This window comes from Narcine bancroftii, chromosome 2 (genome assembly GCF_036971445.1).
Source record: "Narcine bancroftii isolate sNarBan1 chromosome 2, sNarBan1.hap1, whole genome shotgun sequence".
Lineage (NCBI taxonomy): Eukaryota > Metazoa > Chordata > Chondrichthyes > Torpediniformes > Narcinidae > Narcine > Narcine bancroftii.
The window spans coordinates 362503093-362524762 of NC_091470.1; the positions used below are offsets into that span (position 1 = coordinate 362503093).

At 44.2% G+C, this 21670-nt stretch overlaps 1 protein-coding gene across 1 annotated transcript in view; it reads left to right on the forward strand.

Moving 5' to 3' along the window:
- Positions 1-21670, forward strand: part of LOC138755820 (cadherin-7-like) — a 176079-nt gene that overhangs the window by 68087 nt on the left and 86322 nt on the right. The gene's annotated exons all lie outside the window — the stretch shown is intronic.

The following is a 21670-nucleotide window of genomic DNA, read 5'->3' on the forward strand; positions in this document are numbered from 1 at the left end:
TCGACCAGCACCGAGGGAACAATGGTATTTGTCAGAAACACAAATTCTCACAAATGAGTCTCTTTAAGATCGGTGACACGACAAGCTTTATTCTCAAGTCTGCAGAGTTGGACTCAACCGGCTTCTTGCCAAGTCGAGCCCCGATACATACAGTGCATTGTTTTTTATACAATTTGCTTGTCCTTCGGCATCTCCACTACACTGCTTTAATGGGTTAGTTTTTGCAGAATCATCCTGATTACTGTTAGTCACGCACACCACGATCATTCTCTGCTCACACCAAATTCTGTTTTTCACTCTTTATCAATCTTTGGCTCCTGCATATCTCTCTGTAGTTAAATCTGTTTCAAGTCTTTTGTAACATTTTCCAGCTAAACTCCAGTGGTTAGCCCCCTTTTATGACTAATCACATTTTAACTTAAACCCTTTTTAACCCAAATTCTCTATCTATAACAGTATTGAAGACTGAGCTGTAGTCGATGAAGAGCAGCCGTATGTGAAAAGCAATGGGTTTAGAACGGGGACATTAAGTTTCAAAACTCAGGGAGTTCTGGAAGGTCCTCACTCCGTTCCTGAAGCTGAGGGATGCCGCGCTCGCATTTATTTGGCCTTCAGCAGTTGAGGTGCACCTTCGGGTTCTCACCTCCCCACCTAGCTGATCATCATTTAAAATAACCCCGCCTATCCCTGAATCTTGGCTTGGGACACAGGCTGGAAGTGGAGCCTGCTGCCACAGCCCGGTTCCAATACATGGAATCAAAGCTGACAAAACAATGAATCTCCGACTGGCACACTGGTGTGCTCTCGACGCTGTCGGGAATATTGATCAAAAGGATAAAGGTGGAAAGAAAGAAAAGAAAAATAAACAGCCATAATCAAAATGAAACCAGCTTGCTAAAGAAGTGTCAATCTGGATGCTGCATGTCAAATCTTCATGGGTAAAATGCAATTTAAGTTGAATGAATAAAAGCTGATTTTTTTTCTGCAGATCCAGCCAACCAAATTTCTCTTCTAGATTTCCTCACCTTTATCTTCATTATGAGTTACAACCATATTGCACAGAATTGGTGGCATTGAACTTCGGCCCATCTAGTCTGCATCGATCCATTGGACCATATTCCTCCTATCCATGTACCTATCCAATTTTGTCTAGCTGATCATCATTAATTTATTTGTAGGGGCTGATTTCTTGGTGTCAAGAGAGTGGGAGGAATGGAGCATCTGGGGAAATTCCACGTAGCCAAGGAGAGAATGGTCAAACTCCTTCCAGACAGCGGCGGAATCGAACCCGGATCGCTGGCGCTGTAATAGCCTCGTGGTAGTTTTTTTTAAAAGAAATAGGAATATTTGAAAATGATGAGCCTGTTGTGCAGATACCAATTGGCAAAATTATTGTACCGCCAAACTTCAAGGTGTAGACGACACTATCTATTTTTCTGTTATTTTCCAATTTCAACACATCATCTTCAAAGAAACATAAGCATCGATATTTGAACGACTATCTTAACATTCCAATAAATCAAACTTCGTAATTGCAGCTGTAAGTAGTTTAATTCGTTCGTATAAACGTTTATTTTGCAAAACCACATCGAAGCATTCGATTATATTTAGAGACATAAGAATATCAGATGATAAAAAATAATTAACACAAAATAATATAAAATAAGATGATTAAAACTGATTCAAAGAAAAGTCTTTAGATCTGATGTATCTTCCGTGGTTCTCTGAAGAATGAGAAACAAAACTCTTGGTTAGACCGGATATTACAACATATGACATCATCGAAACTATGGTCACACTTCAAAACAATTTATCCTTTAAAGGGATAGTATTAACAAAAGTTTTTAAAAATCATAAGGCTTTAACCTTTACACAAGGTAATAACACATTGTTTACTTCGTTTTGAAAGCCCTATTGTCCTGTGTGACAGAGTATTTAGAGGTGGTTTGGGAGGAATTGTTAGAGCAGGTTGCACACAAACATTTTAAAACTCAGAATTTTTGCGGGAGTTTTGCAGAGTGCTATTTGCAGAGCAGCAATAAAGTAGCAATATTCAGCAGGTGCCTGGGAGAGCATGTGATCTTTGCAGGCAGAGGAGAACAGCTTTGCTCTCAGAGAGAGAGGGAGCTGAGAGAAAAGGAGAGACAGAGAAATCGGTCCCAGAGGGACAAGCTGGCAAACTTTGGAAGACTGCCTGGTCAAAGGAGAAGACTTGCTGTCTGAAAGTTGACCTGAAGGAAAGTGGATCACATGGAGAACCCTAAAGGAGAGTTTTGTCAGAAAGACTGATGGGAAAGGAATCGGGTGCGGATGTCCTGGAACAAAAGGAATATCTCTCAGAAAACCAACCGAACCCTCCTGAGTGGTAACCATTTGCCTATTAAGCACCGAAGACTGGTGGACTTTATTAATGCTAACTTCTATGCCCAGTACAAGAATTGCCTGCAAGCAGTGAGATTGGACTGTGATCCAACAAACTTTTCTAAGCCTAAATACACATTACACACACCTGCGCTTAATATTAGAGCGGGGATTAAGTAGGATAAGTAAGTTGATAGTAATAAGTTAAAGTTTAATTCTGTTTTCTTGATCAAATATAATTAAAAACTACTTTTGTTTAAGTAACCCCTTGTGTTGTGGTGCATATCTATGGCTACTGGTTTTTGGGCTCCTCTGGACTCCGTAACATTTTGTGCGGACTCGTCCTTTAGGATTTGAACATTGCAGTTTTATGATTTATTAGTTGATTGGGGGTTTTTTTGCAAGCTACCTTAAAGCCGATGCCTGGAAAAATGGCAGCAATAGATGTTGATACATTTTTGTTACAACCATCACCTGCAGAGCTGCAAAGCAAGAAAAAAGAGGAACTGATGGCTATTTGTAAGGCACTGAAAATTACTGAAGTTAAGCATTGGACGAGGAAAGTACAAATGCAGAGGATTATAATGTAATATATAAGTGAGGGAAAATTTGTTGAGGAAGACTTAGAAGATTTTCCAGAGAATAGATTTTTTGAATTGCAATTGGAATTGGAGAAATTGAGGGTGGAAGAAGAAAGAAAGAAATGGAGCATGCAATAAGAAAGAGAAGAAAAGGATATATGAGGCAGAAAAAGCTGAAAGACAGAGGAAATATGACTTGGAAAAATCTGAGGCAGTTTCAATTAGAGAGGATGAAAACTGAGATGGAGAGAAGTAAGAGAGCTGAGGCCGTAATTCCTGGGGAGAGGTTTCTGCCTAATAGAGAGATAAATCTGATGCCTCCTTTTGATGAGGGAGATATAGATACGTATTTTCAGCTTTTTGAAAAGGTTGCTGAGAGCTCAAGGTGGCCGAAAGAGAAGTGGCCTCTTCTGCTCCAAAGTGTATTGAAGGGAAAAGCACAAATTGCACACTCTAACTTGACTGCAGAGCAAGTGGCAAATTATGATACTGTTCAACAAGCAGTGTTGAAAGCTTATGAGTTGGTTCCAGAAGCATATAGCCAAAAATTTAGGAGTTGGGTGAAAACAGGGAATCAATATTATATGGATTTTTCTCTGAAGAAATCTGTATGTTTTGACCATTGGTGCGGCTCAAAAGGAATAAAAAATGATTTTGACAGATTGAGAGAATTAATACTAATAGAGGAAATTAAAAGGTGTGTCCCAAAGGAGATTAAATTATACCTGGATGAGAGTGACGTGGGGACGTGTCATCAGGCGGCTAGATTAGCAGACAGATTTGCTCTGATTCGCCAGAATAATATGCATTTTCAGAGAGCTAATGTGGAACAGATTAATAAACCTGTTCATAAGGTTAATGTGGAGCAGGATAGTAGGCCTGAAATTAAGTCTGGAGAAAATGTTAAAAGAAAAGGTGAAGGAAAGGTGAAGGAAAGGTAGGGTTACCTCAATCCCAGGATAGTAGGCCTGAAATTAAGTCTGGAGAAAATGTTAAAAGAAAAGATGAAGGAAAGGTAGGAAAGGACAGAACTTCTGGATTGGTATGTCATTTTTGTAAGAAACCTGGTCTCATGATTGCAAATTGTCTAGTATTGAAAAAGAAATGAGAAAAGGAGGTTTAACAGAAGCATGTATTTAAAGAGTTGGATTTCAGGAGAGCGGATGCGCCCAACCTGGTAAGGAGGTCATGGATGTTTTTAAACCTTTTGTGTCAGCGGGATTTGTTTCAGTATAGGAGGGAGGACCACAGGTTCCAGTTAAAATTCTTAGAGAATCTGGGGCTGCTCGGTCATTGTTGTTGGAAAGTGTTTTAACTCTGGATCAAAGGGCTGACACAGGGGAGACAACTTTGAATAAAGGTGTTGGAGGTGAGGTAGAATCAATATCACTTTCCAAGGCTGTACTAAATTCAGAATTAGTTAATGGATCTGTTGTAGTAGGAGTAATTCCAAGTTACCCATGCAGGGTGTCTCATTTTTATTCGGGAATGATTTGGCAGAGAATAAAGTTGGGTCTGCTTTAAGATTAACAAATCGGCCTTTAACTGAGAGAGGAAAGAATATTTCAGCTTTTGTAACGCCATCCGGTTTTAACGAATATAATGTGTTACCTTTTGGAATGAAAAATTCCCTGCGTAAAGGTAAAAGTTCCATTATTGTCATTTAATGCAGCATTTAGAATGTAATATTCAAGAAATTCACTAACTTTGTCTACCATAAGGAAGATAGAGAGTCGCCACTTTGTCCAGCGCCCCTCACAGAAATGAGGCCCCAACGAGGAACAAACTCATGACTCCTGGTTTACAAAGCTGGTGCTCCAACCACTGAGCTATCAGAGCTGCTACATGAATAAGTTCCCCATAATGTTCCCCTTAAACATTTCACCTTTCACTCTTAACCCATGTCCTCTATTTCTTGCCCCATCCAACCTCAGAGGAAACAGACTGCCTGCATTTACTCCATCTATTCCCCTCGTATTATCCCTCAAGCCTGCCACCCATTCCATATGATCCTTGCTGATCTATCCCAAGATTAGACGGCTGACCTTTTCTCCCCGCGGATATCGCCTGACCTGTTGAATCCCTCAGGCTTTCCCACGAACCTCAGGGGATTGACAGGATGGATTTTCATAAGTGGGACAATTTCAAATGAACAGTTGGTTTCAATCTTATTGGGTCAGTTATTTAAAACCAAGGTGCAAAGAAATTTCTTCCAACAAATGGTTGAGGGACTCTAGGATTTTTTATCCTAGAGTTCCACAGACTAGATTTTTAGAAATATTTAAAGTGGAGACTGATATCAGGGAATTGAGGGTTGTTCCCATAAACAATAAGTATACAGTTTTGGATACTGTTGGTGGGATGATCTACCAGGGACAAGCTGAAGTGGTAAGGTCACTGCCCCCGAGATTGGACCCTCAGCTCAGAAAGGAAAAAAAGATGAGAGCAGTAGTGATAGGGGATTCAATAGTTATGGGGGCAGATAAGAAGTTCTGTAAGAAAGATCTAGAATCCCGAATTGTCTGTTACCTCCCTGGTGCTAGGGTCTGCGATATCTCAAATCGACTTGTCAGGAGGGAATGTGAGCAGCCAGATGTCCTGGTCCATGTAAGGACAAATGATGTGGGTTGGAAGGGTGAGGAAGCCTTGCAAAGAGAGTTTAGAGAGTGAGGTGCCAAGCTGAAGGACAGGACCTCCACAGTTGCCATCTCAGGAGTGCTGCCTACGCCATGTGTTACTCAGGCTAGAAATAGGAAGTTAATGCAGCAAAATATGGGGCTAAAGGGATGATACAGGAGGGAGGGCTTCATGTTTCGGGACAATTGGGCTCTGCTCCAGGGAAGGTGGGACCTGTTCCGATGGGATGGTTTGCACCTGAACTGGAGGGGGACTAACGTCCTTGTGCGTAGGTTTGTAAATGCTGTTCCTGAGGGTTGAAACTAGATTTGCAAGGTGGGGAATCCAGAGTGTCAGAGCAGATAGTGAGGTGGAGGAGGGCAAAGGTCATGCGAAGACCACATGTATAGACAGAAATCAAAGGTTTGTAAAGGATAGAAATGTTCTCAGGTGTATTTATTTCAATGCAAGGAGTATTGTCGGAAAAGGCAGATGAGTTTAGGGTGTGAATTGGCATATGGGATTATGATATTTGTGCTATTAGTGAGACTTTGTTGTAGGAAGGGCAGGACTGACAGCTCAATGTTCCGGGGTTCCATTGTTTCAGATGGGATAGAGAGGGATGGATGAAAAGTGGAGGAGAGGCATTGCTTGTCATGGAAAATATGACAGCTGTGCTTAGACAGGATACCCCAGAGAGCTTGTCTACAGAGGCCATATGGGTAGAGCTCAGGGATGGGAAAGGTGACCACACTGTGTTATAGACAGCCCAATAGTCAGAGAGAATTTGAGGAGTAAATCTGTTGAGTGATAGCAGACTGATGTAAGAAACAAAATGTTGTGATAGTAGGAGATTTTAACTTTCCACATATTGACTGGGACCCCCATACTGCAAAAGGGCTGGATGGCTTGGAGTCTGTCAAATGTGTTCAGGAAAGTTTTTTGAGTCAACCAATGAGAGAGAATGCAATACTTGATCTTTTAAGGAACCAGACAGGATAGGTGATAGAACTGTGTGGGCGAACATTTTGGGTCCAATGAACAAAATGTCATTAGTTTCAAGTTAATTATGGATAAAGATAGGTTTGGTCTTCACGTTGAGATTCTAAATTGGAGAAAGGTCAATTTTGTGGGAATGAGAACGGATCCAGGATTAGGATGTTTTCTGACAAGGAGGTGGTCAGTCAGTGGAAGGCCTTTAAAGGTGAAATTTTGAGAGTGTAGAGTTTGCATGTTCCGGTTAGGATTAAAGGCAAAGTTAACAGGCACATGGAACCTTGATTTTCAAAGGATATTTGTGATCGGATGAAGGGGAGATTTGAAAGAGATTAGGAGTGATAAATATGAGAGGACATGGCTTTAGGGTGAAAGGGGAAAGGTTTAGGGAGAACTTCACTCAGATGGTGGTGGGAGTGTGGAATGAGCTGCCAACTGATGTGGTGGGGGCAAACATGACCTGGAATTTAAGAATAAATTGGATAGATACATGGATGTGAGAGGTCTGGAAGGTTATGGAGTGGGAGTAGGTTATTGGAACTAGCTAAACACAGACTAGAAGAGCCAAGTGGCCTGTTTTCTGTGCTGTAGCCTTCTATGGTTAAGAAGAAAGGTGTATAACATGGAGTGGCACAAGGAGAAAATTAGGTACTAGAAGAGTACAGTAAATGTAAGAAGGAAATCAAGAATGCAAAAAGGAGACATGTGGTTGCTTTGGCAGAATGTGAAGTTAAACCTGAAGGGGTTCTAGAAGTATGTTAAGAGGAAAAAGATAGCAGGAGACAAAATTGATCTCCAGATGATAAGAGAGGTTGTCTATGTGTGGAGCCTCATGAAATGGGAGAGATCTTAAACAATTTTTTTGCATCAGTATTTACCCAGGAAACTGGCATAGTCTTTATGGAAGGAAGGGAAACAAACAGTAGTGGCATGGAACATGTAGAGATTAAAGAGGAGGAGGTGCTTGCTGGCCTGAGCCTAACATGATATTCCCTCAGACTTTGAGGGAGACGAGTTTAGAAATTGCAGGGGCCCTGGCAGAAATATTTAAAATGAGCTTGGACACAGGAGAGATGCTGGAGGATTGGAGGGTAGCACATGTTATTCTGTTGTTTAAAAAATTCTCCAAAAGTAAACCAGGAAATTACAGGCCGTTGAGCTTGACATCAGTAGAAGGTAAATTACTGGAGGGTGTTCTGAGAGATGGGATACACAAGTATTTGGACAGCCAAAGGCTGATTAAGGATAATCAGCATGGCTTTGTGTGTGTTAGATCGTGTTTAACATATCTTCCAGAGTTTTTCAAGGAGGTTACCAAGAAAGTAGATGACAGAAAGGCTGTGGATGTAGTCTACATGGACTTTACTAAGACTTTTGACAAGGTCTGACACAGGAGGCTATTTCAGAATGTTCAGACACTAGGAATCCATGGAGAGATTGTAAACTGGATTCGAAATTGGCTGGGTGGGAGAAGACAGAGTGTGGTAGTGGATGATTGCTTCTCAGACTGGAGGCCTGCGATTAGGGGTGTGCCTCACGGATTGGTGCTGGGACCATTAATGTTTGTCATCTATATCAATGATATGGATGATAATGTGGTAAATTGGATCAGCAAGTTTCCTGATGACACTAAGATTGGAGGCGTTGTGGACAGCGAGGAAGGGTTTCAAAGCTTGCAGAGGGATCTGCACCAACTGGAAAAGTGGAACAGAAAATGACAGGTGAAATTTAATGCAGACAAGTTTGAGGTTTTGCATTTTGGAAGGATAAATTAAGGAAGGTCATACACAGTAAATGGTAGGAACTAAGGAGTGCAGAGGAACAAAGGGATTTTGGAATACAGATACATAATTCCCTGAAAACAGCATCACAGGGTAGACAGGGTTGTAAAGAAAGCTTTTGGCATCTTGGTCTTCATAAATCAATGTATTGAGAAGAGGAGTTGGGATGTTATGGTAAAGTTGTTTAAGACATTGGTAAGGCTAAATTTGGAGTATTGTGTGGAGTTCTGGTCACCTATCTAAAGGAAGGTTATCAGTAAGATTGAAAGAGTGCAGAGAAGATTTACTAGGATGTTGCTTGGTCTTCAGGAGTTGAATTTCAGGGAAAGATTAAACAGATTGAAACTTTATTCCTTGAGTGCAGAAGAATGAGGGGAGATTTGATACAAGTTTACAAAATTATGAGGGGTGTGTAGACAGAATAAATCTGAGTAGACTCTTTCCACTTAGATTGGGAGAGAAATATGAGAGCACATGGATTTTGGATGAATGGGGAAAGATTTAGGGGGAACATTAGGGGGAATTTCTTCACTCAGAGAGTGGTAGGGATATGGAAACAGCTGCCATCTGATATGGTAAATGCGGGCTCACTCTTAAATTTTAAGAATAAATTGGACAGATAAATGGATGGGAAAGGTCTGGGGGGTTATGAACTGGGTTCAGGTTAATGGCACTAATATTTTGTTACAGACTAGAAGGACTGAATGGCCTGTTTTCTGTTCTGAGGTGTTCTATGGTTCTTTAGCGATCTGGCATAGAATCTATTGGGTGTATTTAGGCAGTGAAAGTTTATAGGCAGTGAAAGTTTATAAGGGTCTTTTGCCAAGCTGTATAGAACACAGAACATTACAGCACAGTACAGGCCTTTCAGCCCACAATGTAATGTTGACCTATATATACCTTCCAAAAATAACCCCAAAACCTCCCTGCCCTATCACGCTATATTTTTCATTCATCCATGTGCCTGTCTAAGAGTCTCAATTGTTCCATCCTCCACCACCACCCCTGGCAGGGTATTCCAGGCACCCACAACTCTTTGTGTAAAAAGACTTACCCCTGACGTCTCCTCTAAATTTTCCTCCCTTCACTTTGCACAAATGTCGACTGGTGTTTGTTACTCCCGTCTCTGAAAAAAAAAGCTGCTGACTGTCTACCTTATCTATACCTCTCATAGTCTTGTAGTCTCTTAAGACACCCCTCTTTGCTGCAAAGAGAAAAGCATTACCTCTGCTAACCTTGACATAGTTTCCAATCCAGGCAACCCTCTGGTAAGTCTCCTCTGCACTCTCTCCATAGCTTCCACAGCCTTCCCTAAAATGCGGTGACCAGAAATTAAAAGTAGAAAGGGAGGTATCACCCAATGTTGTGTTGAATGATGGGGAAACATTGTGGCAATGACTGATGTACCTCTGCTCTCATTTTTCCCTATGCCTCCCTTTTCCCACTGTCTCCCTTCCCCCAGCTTTGCTTCCTCAAAGCCCCAAATGATCTCCTGCCCCTTTCCTCTCTCTCCTGCCCAATTAGCACCCTTCGTCTGTTGGTCTGTACACCCCTCTCTGCCCATTATTCCTTTCTCCCCACCCTTTGAATGCAGGCGCCTGCCTTCTTTTGGCTCACACCTCAAAGAAGGTGTAGGAGCAAAACAGAAATACCGTGTGGAGTTGATGCTTGAAACAACAAATGATTTATTAAAAACTGATGTGGGTCAAGGTACCAGTTAAAGTTGATCCCCTGAGCATGGTTTTGGTGCAGGCTTTATACTCTCAATGGACATGATCACAGAATGTGATTAACTTGTTTAACTGCTTTGACTACAAAATGAGAGTTACAAAGATTTAGACACTGGGAAGATAAATTTAAATTTTTAAAATTTAAATTTAATTCTTAAAAATTTAGATATACAGCACAGTAACAGGCCACAAGTCCGTCCCGCCCAATTTACACCCCATTAACCTACACCTCCAGTACGTTTTTGAATGGTGGGAGGAAACTGGACCCCTCCATTGAGAACCCACTCAGACACAGGGAGAAGGTACAAACAAAGGGTGGAATCGCTGGCACTGTAAAGGCATTGCGCTAACCGCTATGCCAACCGTGCCACACGTGATTGATTACAGGACAGAAGCGTCGACCTCCATCTACTCGCTGTGGATGCTACGAGACCAGCTGAGTATCTGGAGGTTTTCCCGTTCACTCCCACATAATGAGAATCTGAATTTATTGACGAGAACATGTCACAAAATTCATTGTTTTACGGCAGCATCACAGTGTAAACCAGATTTCAAAATAAATAAAATTAGAGCAAGAGAAGGAAAAAGACAAAGTGAGACAGTGTCTTGGTTCATTGATCATTCAGGCATTTGATGGCAGAGGGGAAGAAGCTGTCCTTGCACTGCTGGGTTCTCATCTTCAGGCTCCTGTACCTTTTTGCCGATGGTAGCAGAGTCTCAATTGAGGATAGAGGCTGCTTTCTTAAAACATCTCCTCTTGTCGATGTCCTTGATGGAGTGAAGGCTGGTGCCTGTGATGTCGCAGGCTGAGTTAACAACCCTCTGGAGTTTTTTCTTGTCCTGAGCAGTGGCACCTCCGTCCAGGCAGTGATGACCGTGAAAGCCAGAAAGCTTTTCGTGGTACACCTGTAGAAGTTTTCTAGGGTCTTCAGTGACATTCTGAATCTCCTCAAGCACCTCACAAAGTATAGCCACTGGTGAGCCTTCTTCGTGATTGCATCAACATGGCGGCTCCAGGACAGGTCCTCAGAGATGATGACGCCCAGGAATTTGAAGATCTTGATCTTCTCCACTGCTGACCCCTCGATGAGGACTGGATCGTGTTCTCCTGACTTCCTCCTGAAGTTCACATTCATCTCCTTGGTTGTTATTTTGACACCACTCAAATAGTTGATTGATCTCCCTATTGTACCCTTCCTCATTGCCGTTGGTGATTCTGCCGAAGACTGTGGTGTCATCGTCAAATTTGTAGATAGCATTTGAATTATGCCTGGCCACAAAGTCATGGGCGTAGAGTGAATATGGAACAGTGGGGTAAGCACGTATCCTTGAGGTGTGCCTGCGTTGGTAGTGAATGAGGAGGTGACGTTGTTTTCAATTCATACTGACTGTGGTCTTTCGATGAGGAGGTCAACATTCAACGGCTCTATCTTGCGGACCAGGATGATATGGGTCCAACTGTGTATTCAGGTGGGAGCACGTGTTTAGACCAAACCATAGCGAATCCTAAGGGGTGTTTATGCTGAAAATCCGTGTCATCGCCTACTCGTTTTTTTTTAAAAGCCGAATTTACCTTTTACGCAGACGACCAAAAATGCAGATCTTGCGGAGCTTTTAAGCAGGGGTGATTTGCGAACCGGCTTCTGAAGATGAAGGAGGAGGGGCAGGAAGTGCAGTAGTGGCACCCGCCACCATGACGTCAAACATTCATGCCGGGAACGGAATTTGGCCTGTACTCAAAATGGTAACTAAAGAGCGAGTATGAGCAGTAATGGAGATCTGTGCAAGCAGTCCTAGGACTCAGGCAGATCTTCTGCGCAATGTAATTACCTGTTTTGACCATATAGGTTCTTTAAAATTTGCACTCTTGGATCGCCGGCTAACGGCATCCTCACAACATCATCAGGCCTCCCCTTTGGAGCTGCATTCAGCAGCGATCATTTTACAAGGGAGGTGGAGCAAATTCCTCTACGTGGAGGGAACATTGAGCAAGTTCGACCTTTCAGTCCTCCTTTGGACCTTTCATGAAGGAAAGTGGAGTGATTTAAAGGCAGAGGAAACTTATCTTTACAAATCGCTAATTTGTAAAAGTTCCATTATTGTTACGTAAGACTACATTGAGAATATAACATACATAAAATTCTTTGACTTTATCTACCGTAAGGAAGACAGAGAGTCACCAGTTTGTCAAGCACCCTCACAGAAAAGAGGCCCCAGCAAAGGTTGAACTTCTGACCCTTGGTTTACAAGGCTAGTGATCTAATCACTGAGTTATCGGAGCTCATAATAGGGCCTTTACAGTTCAGAAGCAGAGAGGCAGGATGAAAAAGTCAGAACGTTGTTTTCAACCTGTTAAAAACAACCTTGTTGGAGAACAACAGGAAAATTGTGATAATTTGGATTCCTTCTAAAGGGTGGAGGGTTACATGATGGGGGAGAGTGAAAAGAAGAGTGAGGGGTTTTGTGGAATAAATAAGGATATACATTTTCCATTGACAGGAAGCTACAAGCACAGTAATTGACATTGAATCAAACTGGAGGTGAAGATTTGATTTTCACGCAGCAAGCTGCTATTCCAAATCTCCTGACTACAAGTTGTGAGAAAGGATTGTAAAATGAATTGCATAAGTTCTCAAAGGAAAACTTGCCAGGGTTGTGGGAAAATGGAAGCCAAGACTAATTAGATTACAGTAAAAGTACAAAATTAAGGAGAACCTCAGCTGGTCCAATAGGGTCCTTAATGTCGCAAGGGTAAAGATACAGAACCGATGTTTCAGGCTTGAGGTACAGGAAAATGTCGACAGGCGTCCGAACAAAAAGGTAGAGGGGAGGGGGGCATAGCAAAGGCAGGAGCTGATAGGTGGAGAAAGGAGCGAGGGGACAGCAGCAATGAGGGGGAGGAGGGATGGCTGGATGGATAAGGGGAAATAGAGGGGAGAGCTGGAAAGACAGGAAAGGGGGATGGGGAAAGAAAAGACGAGCAAGTTCAGCAGAAAGCAGAGAAGTTAATGTTAATGCCATCTGGCTGGAAAGTGCCCAGATGGAAAATAAAGTGTCGTTCCTCCAATCTGCGAGTTTTCAGAAGATCTTGTCTGGAAGACCGCATCTTGGGAACAGATGTGGCGGAGGCGTAGAAATTGAGAGAAGGGGATGGAATCCTTGCAGGGGACAAGGTGTGAGGAAGTAGTTGTGGGAGTCATTGGGCTTGTAATATCTGTTGGTGGAAAGCTCGTGTCTCAAGATGGAGACAGAGAGATCCAGGAAGGGTAGATAGACTAGGTGAGTTTGAGATCGGGGTTGAAGTTGTCTGCAAAGTGGATGAAGTAGACAAGCTCATCGCGGGTGCTTGAGGCAACCCCAATGTAGTCGTCAATATAATGGAGCAAGAGTCTTGCCTGTGTAGGCTTGAAGCATGGATTGCTCCACAAAGCCCACAAACAGCCAGGAGTAGCTGGGACCCATGCAGATACCGATGGCTATTCCTTTAATTTGGAGGAAGTGTGATGAGTTAAAGGAAAATTTATTTAAAGTGAGGACAAGTTCTGCCAGGCGGAGGAGGGGTGGTTGAGGGCGACAGGTTGAGTCTCTGGTCCAGGAAGAAGTGATGTGCTTTCAGAGCTTCTGTGAGTGGGATGGAAGTATAAAGGGATTGGACATCCATCATGAAGGTGAGTCAGTCTGGTTCGGGGAATCTGAAGTCATTGAGGAAATGAAGGGCATATGGAGATATCGTAGATGTAGGTGGAGAGGGATTGGACCAGGGGAGAAAATGTACAGTCTAGGTAAGATGAAACTGGTGAGGCAAGAGTAGGCAAAAACACTGGGTCTCCCCGGATAGAGGGTGGCCAGTGCATCTTGGGTAGAAGGTAGAAATGGGCAGTGCGGGGTTGGGAGAGAATGAGGTTGGTGGCCATGGGGGGAGGCCACTAGAGGTGATGAGGTTAGGGATGGTGTTGGAGACAATGGCTTGATGTATACTGGTGGAGTCCTGTGGGAGGGGGAGATGGGAGGAGGTGTCTGAAAGCGGCAAGGAAGAGGTCACTCGTAAAATCAGATTACAGCTTGAGTACTGTGTGCAGATATGGTCTTCATGGTACAGGAAAGGGTGCAACAAAGGTTTGAGAGGACCTTACCAAGAATGGAATATATTAGCTGCAAGGCAGGGTTGTATCAACTGATTACAGTCATAGTTGTCAGCTCATTGAGTTATACAGCACAGAAACAAGCCCTTCGGCCCAACTCGACCTGGGAACCTCCAACAACTCATCCTATTTGCCTGTGTTTGGCCCACGTCCCTCTTGACCTCTCAAGTTTGAGTGCAAACTCATAGTCGCATGTACCAATGTATTGTGAGCAGTCCAGGTTGACGTCCCTTAGATCAGCCATTCTTAACGGGGGCTTTTCGGACCCCTGGTGGGCCATACAGCACTTTTAAGTAAAGTCCTCATTTCCTTTCACCTGACGTAACTTGAGTATTTTTTAAAAATTTAGCCTGTAGGTGAAAAACATAGAAGAAACCAAAACTTGACTGATTCACAGGGAAGGGGGCCCATAAAATGTGAGCGGAGTCCTTAGGGAGCTACAGCCAAAAAAAGATAGTGAGTGGCTGCCTTAAATGGTGCAGCAAGTAAAATACAGTGCAGAAATGCAGAATACAGAGAGAGATCACTTGGCATAGAAGAAACCCAACTTCATTTTACTGGGCATGAGGTTCATTCAAGAGTCTGACAAGAGCAGGAAAGAAGTTGTCCTTGAATCTGATGGTATGTGTTCTCACACTCATGAAACTTCTTCAGAAGAGAGCGTGGCCAGGGTGAGATGACTCTTTCAATACCGTATGTTTTGCCGTTTGGTGGAAGGGGTGAGTGGGTGTGAGTAATGGACTGAGCCATGTTTGCAACCCTCTGCAGATTATTTTGGTTTTCCCATATCATCACTTCCCGATCCATGTTCCTGTCCAAATGTCTATTTAAAATTGTCTTTGTGATAAAGGAGGAGGGTGTTTCAAGTAATGAAGGATCTAGTCAGGTAGAAAAGGAACAATTTCCTTTCATAGAGGGATCAAAATCAGGTGGCAGAATTTGGAAGTATTAGATTTTTCAATCCAGATAGTGGAGTCTGAAGCTCACTGTGTGAAAGTGTGGGAGAGACAGAAGACCTCACCGCATTTGAGCAGTATTTGGATATTTTAATTTTATTTTCATGATACAATGCAGTTGAAGGTCCCTTCTGACCCAGAAACCTGTGCTGCTCAATTATAGCCAATTAACCTGTACATTTTGGGAGGGTTGGAAGAAACCAGAGCGTCCTGAGGAAACCCGCGCAGATCACAGGAAAGTGCTGACAGTCAGCTCTGGATTCAGGCCCGGGTCTCTGACGTCGTGATAGTATCGTACAAGCTACAATGCTACCTTTGGTGCGCTAGGTATTTGAAAGGTCAAGAGTTGCAGGGCAGGAAGATGGGCCCAAATGGGGTCTGGGTGGTCATTTTCTGTTTCCATGGAGGAGCAGCGAATGTGAAACTATTGAGACCGTCCTTCCAAAGAGCCAACCAGGCTCGATGGGCAGGATCTCCTCCTAAGTTATTGGATTGTGCCTATATAAGGTGAATGGAGGAAAGTTTAAGGAAGATATTAGAGGTACATTTTTTACACAGAGTGGTGAATGCCCGGAATGCCTTGCTGGGAGTGGGGGTGCATGAGGGACATTCAAAAGACTCTTAGACTGGCAGATGGATGTCAGAAAAACAGTGTGTGATGGGTATGAGTTAGGGAAGGATTAGAACCAGGTACCGGAACCGGGATTAAAGAGGGTGCTGGGGGCAAGTTGGACTTCCAAAACACCTTGGGCTCTAAAGGATTCCTGATCATCTCAGAGGCTTGGGCTGCCGATGGTTTGAACCGAAGTCTGTGCGGTTGCTGAGACTGTGGGGTGGGAATCCATGGGCACTCAGTGACTCCGAAGGGACTCTGCTTCTCTCTCTCTTATTGTTAGGAGTGCCGGGCCATGCTCTTAATGATCTTTTTTTGCTTTAGGGCAGACAAGAGTTGAAATTCATTATGTTTTTCACATCTTTAATATATTATTGCATGACACTAAAAGGATATTGTAACCTTGATTGCGGTGTAGTAGGTTTACATAGGTTGGCACCACATTGTGGGCTGAAGGGCCTGCACTGTGCTGTAAGTTTGAACGTTGTATGAACTTGCATTTTTTCAAGTGGTCAATGAAGGAATGGCCTGGTAAAAAGTTTGAAGGTATAATGACAGCAGGTAATCACACCCCATCAGTCCAGAATATGAATTTATTCATGAGGACATACTGGGCTGCAGGAGGAGGTTGCATTGGCCACCAGATGTTATCAAAGGAGATTTTGAAGGCACTCTTGAAACTGGAAACAGGTGAAGATTGTATTGATATTTTATGAACGTTGATCTTGGCAGCCAATCAATGACAGGAGCATCAGCTGAGCAAAGAGCTCTCCAAGCGCTGGCTTTGAGGAGCACTTCACCATCAATAACTCCATGGGAAATGCTCAATGTCGTATTTGAAAGAGAATCTCTTGCTTGAAAGCCCTCCATGTTACAGAGGAAATACATCCTGCAACTGTTATTGGCATAGGTCAGATTAGTCTCTCAGCAAGATTTTCACAAAGCTTTGTTCAAAGTGTGTGAGAACTAATCCATCACCCAATGCATGGCTAAGAACTAGATATCACGTACCACTGCTGGATTGGGGGGGGGGGGGTGAGCGCAGACCTTTCAAACTTTACGGAACTTCTTATCTATGGATTGATGATCCATTCAGTGGATATTGTGGATCAAATGTCCTCCCTCCATGCTATGACCATCCAATGGTTTAATGGTGTGGGGATGTTGAGACGATTGATCTCGGGCTCGGTAGTATTGCTATGGGGGTGGTGTGGTTATAGAACAAGATGTGGAGATGGGGTGAAGTTGGGGAGGGAAGGAGAGGAGGCATTACGGAGACACTGTGGATATGGTGTGGAGGTATGGTTCCAGACGGAACTGGGAAAGGTAGGGAAAAGGGGGAGATCTGATGGGGGTGGCAGGTAGGGGAGGATGACGGTGGTGGGGAAAGATGGGGAAAGGGACGTGGGTGATACTGAATGGTGGGTAAGGGAAGGTGAGGGAGGTCAGGGGTGCAGGGTGGGTGAGAGGATGGGTCTGATTGGGTGTCCACTGCTTACATTGAACTCAAAAGGTGACCGTACCTCAAATGTATCTCACAAATTGGGAAACATGAAACAAGAAAGACTACAGATGCTGGGGTTTTGTGCAATACACAAAGGTGCTGGACAAACTCAGCAGGTCATGCGTCATCCATAGGAAGTAAAGGGCAATCAATGTTTCGGGCCTGAACCCTTTGTCAAGCCACGAACAGAAAACAAGCAGATGCCTGAATAATTAATAATTGAAAATATCTGTTAATATTTGGGAAAGACATTTAATTAATTTGTATTAATTTCTTCCTTTATTGGCAATGTGGTGGTTGAGGGGAAGGGGCTAGGGTGGGTGGGGTGGTCAGCAGCATGCCAGAACAAGGAATGAATGAACGGTTGGAACGGTTCCAAGCTCTGGTTAGATCAGGCACTGGCGGGCAGGTCAGGGAACAGGAAGCATCTTGACCTGATAAGGCAGCATTTGGCACACAGCTCCGGGGACCTGGATTCACTCCTAACCCAGCATGCTGTCTCCGTAGAGAAAGTGCAAAGAAACTGTACCTGAAGTTGAAGAGTTGAGTTATCTTCTTTCTTTGGCTTGGCTTCGCGGATGAAGACTTATGGAGGGCTAAATGTCCACATCAGCTGCAGGCTCGTTTGTGGCTGACAAGTCCGACACGGTTACAGCGGTTGCAGGGGAAAATTTGTTGGTTGGGGTTGGGTGTTGGGTTTTTCCTCCTTTGTCTTTTGTCAGTGAGGTGGGCTCTGTGGTCTTCTTCAAAGGAGGTTGCTGCCCGCCAAACTGTGAGGCGCCAAGTTGCACGGTTTGAGACAATATCAGCCCACTGGCGGTGGTCAATGTGGCAGGCACCAAGAGATTTCTTTAGGCAGTCCTTTACCTCTTCTTTGGTGCACCTCTGTCACGGTGGCCAGTGGAGTAAACAGCCATATAACACGATCTTGGGAAGGCGATGGTCCTCCATTCTGGAGACGTGACCTACCCAGCGCAGTTTGATCTTCAACAGCGTGGATTCAATGCTGTCGGCCTCTGCCATCTCGAGTACTTCGATGTGAGGGATGAAGTTGCTCCAATGAATGTTGAGGATGGAGCGGAGACAACGCTGGTGGAGGCGTTCTAGGACCCGCAGGTGATGCCGGTAGAGTCCCATGATTCGGAGCCGAACAGGAGTTTGGGAATGACAACGGCTCTGTATATGCTTATCTTTGTGAGGTTTTTCAGTTGGTTGTTTTTCCAGACTCTTTTGTGTAGTCTTCCAAAGGCGCTATTTGCCTTGGCGAGTCTGTTGTCTATCTCATTGTCGAGCCTTGCATCTGATGAAATGGTGTAGCTGAGATAGGTAAACTGGTTGACTGTTTTGAGTTTTGTGTGCCCGATGGAGATGTGTGGGTGCTGGTAGTCATGGTGGGGAGCTGGCTGATGGAGGACCTCAGTTTTCTTCAGGTTGACTTCCAGGCCAAACGTTTTGGCAGTTTCCGCAAAACAGGACGTCAAGCGCTGAAGAGCTGGCTGTGAATGGGCAACTAAAGCGGCATCGTCTGCAAAGAGTAGTTCACGGACAAGTTGCTCTTGTGTCTTGGTGTGAGCTTGCAGGCGCCTCAGATTGAAGAGACTGCCATCCGTGCGGTACCGGATGTAAACAGCGTCTTCATTGTTGAGGTCTTTCATGGCTTGGTTCAGCATTATGCTGAAGAAGATTGAAAAGAGGGTTGGTCCGAGAACGCAGCCTTGCTTCACGTCATTGTTAATGGAGAAGGGTTCAGAGAGCTCATTGCTGTATCTGACCCGATCTTGTTGGTTTTCGTGCAGTTGGATAACCATGTTGAGGAACTTTGGGGGGCATCCGAGGCGCTCTAGTATTTGCCAAATCCCTTTCCTGCTCACGCTGTCGAAGGCTTTGGTGAGGTCAACAAAGGTGACGTAGAGTCCTTTGTTTTGTTCTCTGCACTTTTCTTGGAGCTGTCTGAGGGCAAAGACCATGTCAGTAGTTCCTCTGTTTGCGCCAAAGCCGCACTGTGATTCTGGGAGAACATTCTCGGCGACACTAGGTATTATTCTACTTAGGAGAATCCTAGCGAAGATTTTGCCTGCAATGGGGAGCAGTGTGATTCCCCTGTAATTTGAGCAGTCTGATTTCTCGCCTTTGTTTTTGTACAGGGTGATGATGATGGCATCACGAAGTTCCTGAGGCAGTTTTCCTTGGTCCCAGCAAAGCTTGAAAAACTCATGCAGTTTGGCATGCAGAGTTTTGCCGCCAGCCTTCCAGACATCTGGGGGCATTCCATCCATACCTGCTGCTTTGCCACTTTTCAGTTGTTCAATTGCCTTATATGTCTCTTCCCGGGTGAGGACCTCATCCAGCTCTAGCCTTAGGGGCTGTTGAGGGAGCTGGAGCAGGGCGGAATCTTGGACTGAGCGGTTGGCACTGAAAAGAGATTGGAAGTGTTCTGACCATCGGTTGAGGATGGAGATCTTGTCGTTGAGGAGGACTTTGCCGTCTGAGCTGCGCAGCGAGCTTTGGACTTGGGGTGAGGGGCCGTACACAGCCTTTAGAGCCTCGTAAAAATCCCTGAAGTTGCCAATGTCCGCGCTGAGCTGGGTTCGTTTGGCGAGGCTGGTCCACCACTCATTTTGGATCTCCCGGAGTTTGTGCTGAAGATGGCTGCATGCGCGACGGAAGGCTTGTTTCTTCTCTGGCCAGGACGGCTTTGTAAGGTGAGCCTGGTGGGCAGCTCGCTTCTTTGCCAGCAGCTCCTGGATTGGAATGAGGGGGAATCTCATTAGAAGCATTTATCGAATGGTGAAAGGCCTGGACAGAGTAGATGTGGCAAAGTTGTTTCCCATGGTGGTGAGTCTTGGACAAGGGGTCCCTACTTCAGGATTGAAGGGCACCCTTTTAAAGCAGAGATGAGGAGGAATTTCTTTAGCCAGAGAGTGGTGAACCTCTGCAATTTGCTGCCACGGGCAGCTGTGGAAGCATGGTCGTTGGGAACAATTTAAAGCAGAGATTGATAGGTATTGCAGGCGCCTCAGATTGAGGCGCCTCAATGCGAGTTCCATTATTGTCAGAAAGTAACATGCAGAAACGGGGTCTCAACAAAGAAAGAACTCGCAACCCCTGGTTTTCAAGGCTAGTGCACTAACCACTGAGCTATCAGAGAAATCTGATTAATCAGGGGTGAAGCCAGTGGATTGGGGCCGAATGGGAGAATAGATCAGCTCATGGTTGAATGGCGGAGGAGACTCAATGGGCCAAATGGCCTACTGCTCCTATATCTTCTGGTCTCAAAGACACTAAGACTTTACATAACCATATAACATATAACTATGTAACAATTTACAGTACAGAAACAGGCCATTACGACCTCTCTAGTCCACACCGATTTAAGTGAATGCCACTAGTCCCACCTACCTGCTCCCTCTCCATAACACACCAATCTCCTCACATCCATGTAATCATCCAACCCTCTCTTAAATGGCAAAATTGACCCTGGTGCGACTACGTCTTCCGGAAGGTCTTTCCACTCAGCCATCGCTCTCTGAGTGAAGAAACTTCCTCTTATGTTACTTCCAAAGTACTGGCCACTAACCCTTAACGTATGACCCCTCGTTCCAATCTCTTCTACCCTCAAGGGGAAGAGCCTGTTTACATCTACTCTATCTATTCCCCTCATAATTTTATATACCTCTATCAAATCCCCCCTCAACCTTCTACGCTCCAATGAATAAAGACCCAGTCTACTCAGACTTTCTTTGTATTCCAAACAGTGCAATCCAGGCAACATTTTAGTAAGTCTTCTCAGCACCCTCTCTACCTTATTGATATCCTTCCTATAATTTGGGCAGCAGAGCTGCACACAATATTCCAAACTTGGTCTCACCAATGCCTTGAACAGTTGCAACATCACCTCCCAGCTCCTATATCCTATGCTTTGATTTATAAAGGCCAGCATACCAAAAGCCTTCTTCACCACCCTATCTACATGCCCTGGAACATTGGAGAGTGAGGGTAGATTTGATAGAGGTTTACAAAATTATGAGCCGTACAGACAGGACTTTTTCCACTGAGATTGAGTGAGAGAAGAACTAGAGGACATGGGATGAGTGAAAGGTGAGATGTTTAAAGGGAACACAAGGGGAACCTTCCTCATTCAGAGAGCAGTGAGAGTGTTGAACGAGAAGCCAGGTGAAGTGGTGAATGCGAGCTCGATTTTGACATTTAAGAAAGATCTAGGCATACACCTGGATGGTAGGGGTAATGATGGCCATGGTCCAATTGGATTCAGCAGAATACTAGATTGGCAGGGACTACATGGGCTAATGGGAGACAGAACTAGAGGACATTTGGAGGATTGTGTTCAGTTTTGGTCATTGCTGTGATTGTAGGAAAAATACAGAAATGC